This window comes from Dendroctonus ponderosae, unplaced genomic scaffold (assembly GCF_020466585.1).
Source record: "Dendroctonus ponderosae isolate FM_Combo_2020 unplaced genomic scaffold, Dpon_F_20191213v2 Dpon_F_20191213_623, whole genome shotgun sequence".
NCBI lineage: Eukaryota > Metazoa > Arthropoda > Insecta > Coleoptera > Curculionidae > Dendroctonus > Dendroctonus ponderosae.
The window spans coordinates 1-5,732 of record NW_026018840.1 but is presented as its reverse complement, the minus strand read 5'-3'; the positions used below and the strand labels follow the sequence as shown (position 1 = coordinate 5,732).

At 35.0% G+C, this 5,732-nt stretch overlaps 1 long non-coding RNA gene across 1 annotated transcript; it reads left to right on the top strand.

Moving 5' to 3' along the window:
• Positions 1–2,512: 2,512 nt before the first annotated feature.
• Positions 2,513–4,362, top strand: LOC125505028. Its single transcript, XR_007281880.1, has 2 exons — positions 2,513–3,061; positions 3,153–4,362. It is a non-coding gene; the product is annotated as an uncharacterized LOC125505028 (long non-coding RNA).
• The last annotated feature ends 1,370 nt before the right edge of the window (positions 4,363–5,732 follow it).

Sequence of the window (5,732 nt, the reverse complement as noted above, 5' to 3'; positions counted from 1 at the left end):
TGCTATCGAAATTTGAACGAATGTCACATCAAACTAACCAGTTTGGAGAATTGTACAGTTTTATCAGCTTTTTTCACTAGAAAACTGTTCTTTGGCATCAAGCTGTGATATGAGATCTATAGGCTCTTGTAAACTAAGCTAAGTACTTCCGTGATAACTCATGTAATGATTAACCAATTGAGAAACTACATTTTGAAACATTAAGTTTTTCTTCGCTTTTGTTGACTTACTCATAATGTGTACGAAATAGAAAAAACGTGCTTGGTAGGCGAGATCAAATATATTGTTGATAGAGATTGACTTTTTGGCGAACCTCAGTGTAATTAGCGATAATTGCTTTCTCTATGTATACCCCATAAATGCCCCCCCCCTCTTGATAACAACTCTAGATAAATGACACAGAGTTGGATTCACCATATGCATTTTACTTACAAAATCTAAAATTTTAGTATTTTAAATAATCTGAGTTTTCCGATTGTCTCCGACACCTAATTTGAATCAGCTTGTATATTTTCCAATAAAAATGCAATAGATAATCCTTACAATGCGATTTTCATAGATACAGGATCAGTATGGATTTTTCTTCTTGATACCATGCGTATTGTTACTAGAATTTTTTGGTTCGACTTATGTCGAGCTTTTTTTAAGCAACTACTACATAAGTACCATGAGACTTAAATAGGAAATAATCTAAATAAAATTGAAGTTTTAAATGTTTGAATGAATATGGCATTTTGAAAACGAAAATTATGCCGTAAGTCTGGAAGCCGTGGGTGGAATGAATGAAAGTGAATATTTGTTTTTTCTCCAAATGTAGAAGTTGCAGTGATCTTCACAGAGACAGACAACAGATATTTCATTTGCATTTTAAAAATCCTAAAACTGTAAATTGTTTCGACGGTAAATTCATTTTGAGCAGACATTGCTTCCTAATTAATTTTCCACTTACACTTTGGCCTCAGGTGGATAATTTAATTTGATGAGGGACCAGGCGCACTGTGGTCGTTTCAACTATTTTAGGTGGTAATAAATAGGGCTTCTGATAATTAGTTTAAATATTTGTCATCTCTAATACAAAAATTAAAGTTTTATTGCAACATAAAGGTATTTTGTTGTATCTTAGACTAAGTATAGACTATAGTTCTTTAAAAAATATACTAACGAAAAAAAAGTTTCAAGGTAAACATGCGCCTAAACATCGAAATCTGCATCGTTACCAATTTTTAGAGGCTTTTACAAGTAGGTATCTGAAAATAACGATAATCCGAACATATCCAACTCTTTAACAGAGTAAAATCACAATTTTACAAAACGGTAAAATGACAAACGTCGTAATAAACAATCGAACTTAGGAAATAAATAGCAACTATTTCAAGTAAGAACACAATTCGAATATTGGTTTCACTTTTGTGGCCAAAAACTTAGTAAATACGATAAAATAAAAAAGGACATAAACAATTTATTTGATGGAATGTTATTTTTAAGATAAAGCCGAAAACAATGGTATTGTTGTTGTTTTTTACGAATTAAGTATTCCTAAATAAAACGACATCTGTGAGGCGGCACCCAGTATGAAACCGGAAAAACTTCCTATCGGATCATCTCTTACCGAATGCTCTTGTATTATTATTATATGAAGTTACTCTTACTTTTACCAAAAAAAATGTACTACATATTTTAAATTGCAATTTGTTTTCGATTATTTTGTGACAAAGGTATTCGTTATGAGATAATTGAACGTGTTTTATATTATTGTATTATTATTATATAAAGTTACTCTTACTTTTACCGAAAAAATGTACTATTTTAAATTGCAATTTGTTTTCGATTCTTTTGTGACAAAAGTGTTCTTAATGAGATAATTTAACGTGTTATATATTATTAGCTGCACCAAGTGTTTTTAATTTGCTGGATTGCATTTAGTTTGAAGCCTTGAAATGATTCAAGCTTTAAAACACATGCTTTAAAAGGACTTGACACTTGAGACTTGTATTAAATGGACTTAAAAAAGCAAAGGTTTTGATAATATAAGGACTGTTCTAACGTACTTCGTGTCCTTATTGGGTATCATTCAAACTATCTACCTGATGCGTATGTAAGTGTAAACCTCAACGTACCTATACTTATAGCAGAATAACGCAATAATTACGCCCTACCTCAAGTTCACACTCAATTAACTTGGTACCTAAACGAAAGAAGTAATTACGGATACAATATCACACTGTATGTAATCACGTCTGGTCTTTGAAGGTATGAATTACTGGAGTATTCGGGGGAGGGGCTTTTGGAAGATTTCTCTAAAAACGATAGGTCTCCACATAGGAAATGTCTCGTACATAAACATTAGCGAAAGAGAAATTTCCCTGCTTTGAAAACTGGGCAATAAAACTGATAATAACTGGGAACTGTGTTCCAAATGTGAAAAATCAACACATCATTCGTCAAGGTCGTGTGAAGCGGTATCGTTTTGTTTGCGTTAATGTAGAGTTTTGCAGTTAAGTTAGGAATTAATTGAGCACCCTTACCTTTCACAACGCGGATATAGGTGATAACTTTACTACCGAAACGCGACAGAACATCTAAAAGTACTTCTTCAAACAGAAATACTAGAAAACTATCCGAATTTTGACAACACACTACCGATCTAAAGTCGTTCACCACTAAACTGACCGGCCGTCCAGCCAATCAAGCCAATAACAGTTCCGCAAGTGGTCCATGCGCAGGTGCAATACTTTTGTCCCTGCGTAGTACAGATTACAGGTGTTATTCAAAGCTAACTTCGCGTTGGAAGTTAATAGGGGGAGTTTTAGAACATGGATAGTTTTACGTGTTATTCTGAGAGCCTGTATGCAACCTTTTACCGTAATTATGGCTTTATTTATATTGAACTCCTTCTGGATTCAAATTATTCGCGAAAAGCTCACTGGCAGCTAAATTGTAATTACACTTTAACTAGTAAAATTTGACACTTATTTTGATTAGATGTCGTTGTGATTTGTTTGGTTTAGTTCTACTCAGCTTGTGCGAGCCTTTAAACAAATAGAAACATATTGAAAAGTGTGTAAGTATTGTTTTATGTGATGAGACCGACAAACAAAGGTAGACATGGCATGTCAGGAAGGGTGCTACCAATGTATTCGTGATTTTTGCAGTTAACAATGGCCAGTAATGTTCATATATAAAGACGAGTAATGTTTACGTTTCGCAGCGCCCCCATCGGTAGTTGAACTCGCAAATTCCATTCCATCTTTCACCAGTGACACAGCTGGGCTAGTAATGGGAAAATTGAATGAATCGATTAAGCAAAAAATCGAAGTTTTCAAATTTCCGGAGACGGAGAAGTTATATGGCCGGATATTCATGTCGAAGAGAGATGTAAACAATAAGTTTTATCGCAAAGTATTATTTCGTCGGCCGACGAAAGAGACAACAAATTCAATTTTGCTGATATCAAAGAGAAGAGAATCAATTCAATTTAAAGGCGGGAGAGAAGGATTGAAAAGTTAAATAGGCTTTAACTGATATAAAGAGAGTTAGACTTAAGAATAAGATCTTATTTTAGTGTTTTACTGAAGACTGGCAGAAGGGATATTTAATACAAAATATAAAAAATAAAATATTGTAGTGATATGCTTTATGCCGCCCTATTTGTATACCGGATGCCCACCGACGTATCCAAAAAACCCCCTATATGAATTCCGAATAGAAAGTGTTATTTTAATTTTTCCTGAATTATCAACGGGTCAAAAAAAAAAAAATTATGAACGGACTTGGAATTTATGACGTATTAGTAGAATAGATTTTTCATAAAAATAAAAACGCGATGACTAAATTATTATTAAAGCTGCTCAAATGCATAATTTTATCCTCCATCGTTGTTCTCGTTCCCAGTGTTGTATTCTTTCATATTGTTTATATCGAGTGGCGTGCGGTAAAATTTTAAAGAAGGGAAGCAATTTTTTAATATATTTTACCTACCACCACTACTTACAGTAGTCAGTAGGACAAGACACGCTGCCTATAATCTAAGTAAGTTACATTTTACGCATTATAAATCAAACGCACAGTTCTGTTACGGTTAATTTCTGTCTAACCGGCATCTAATTATTCGTCAAATCATATTGTTAAATTAGTAAATTGAACATCAACTGTTGCTAAATGCCTCTATTATAAAATGTTAAACGAAACCTTAACACCCCGAAATATTATACAAATAGCAGAAAACCAGTACGAACTACTGCGTCAAAAATAAGAAGTTGCTCATTTGAAGTTCTTTTTTTGGAGAATGTATTGCTAACTTACTTTAATTAGTACTTAGGTACTTAATAATAATTAGCATGTAACATGAAAAACCTTCTCCGATGTGATAGTTTAATTCTGCGTTTCGAACAACAACATTAATCACAATATAAACACGAAAACTTGTACCAAATTACTAGAAACCTACTGAAAAAAAAAGTCTGATGGTATTAAAAGCGTCAAACTCCAAGATTTTGTCTACAAATAACATTAAAACCCATTAATTTCAAGGAATGGCCTCGAAAGTCTATTTCTTTTGATAACATTAAAACTGTTCTGGAAAATGCACCAAATAGACAATATTTGTCTATAAAGGTATAGCGCTTCAATTTTTAACACATGCGAAGAAGTCTTTAAATTTTTTCAAAAATCGTTGTTAGAACTAGTAGTTAAGTTAATGCAGTCGTAACGCAATTATAGTTATACGACCTCATGGACTTTTTTTTTCAACTTTTCTATTCGTACGTAAATTGTTCCTTACAACTTTTATTATGTAATATACTCTTATATATCCCTTTTCGAAAAATCAGTCGAAGAAGAAGTTACTAATAAAAATTTATCCCCGGATTCCCACAAACTGCAAACGCAAATGCGAGGTGCATGCGCATAGTGCGTATTTAATCCACACTACACCAGTCCTTATGGGCTCCCAACTTGACCTTTATATTTTTTCATTTCACCCCGAAAATTTCATTTCATTTTTCATTCATTGCCGAAGGAGGCTCTTACGGACCACCGAAACCAGAGAGAGATGGGAGGGACGCATCAGGGAGATTGGTCCAGACGACCAAAGCATCTGGAGAATTCAAAAGGCCCTCAGAAAAGAAGACACCAAAATACCAGCCTTACACGGATTGCAAGGTCTGGTATATACTAACAAGGATAAAGCTGAAGTTTTTTCAGATACCATCGAGAGCGAGGCCAGGGAAAACAACCATCCAGACGAAGAAGACGGGCACAAGAGAATCGTCAGAAGGACCGTTCGGGACCTCCGAGCAAAAATAGCGGACAGCTGTATCCCTCCAACCTCACCAGGAGAAGTGGCAGCCATCATCAGGCACTCGAAGACGAGGAAAGCCCCTGGGAGAGATGGAATTACAAATAAAATGCTCAAGAACCTGCCGAGAAAAGGACTGGTAGCTGTCACAAATCTCATTAATGCCATTTTCAGAACAACTACTAGATGCTACAACAGCAATGTTGTACCCACTACTGCACAGAAGAAGTCAAATGAGTGTGAGGAACAAACTCCTGCTCATCAAGAGTGTCATCAGGCCGGCAATGACGTATGCCTCCATAGTGTGGGGGTATGCGGCAGAAACCTACCTGAGACAGCTTCAGGCCACAGAAAATAAACTTCTGCGGATGGCCATAGATGCTCCCTGGTTTGTACGTAATAGTCAAATTTACAGGGACCTAGAGTGGGAGCCACT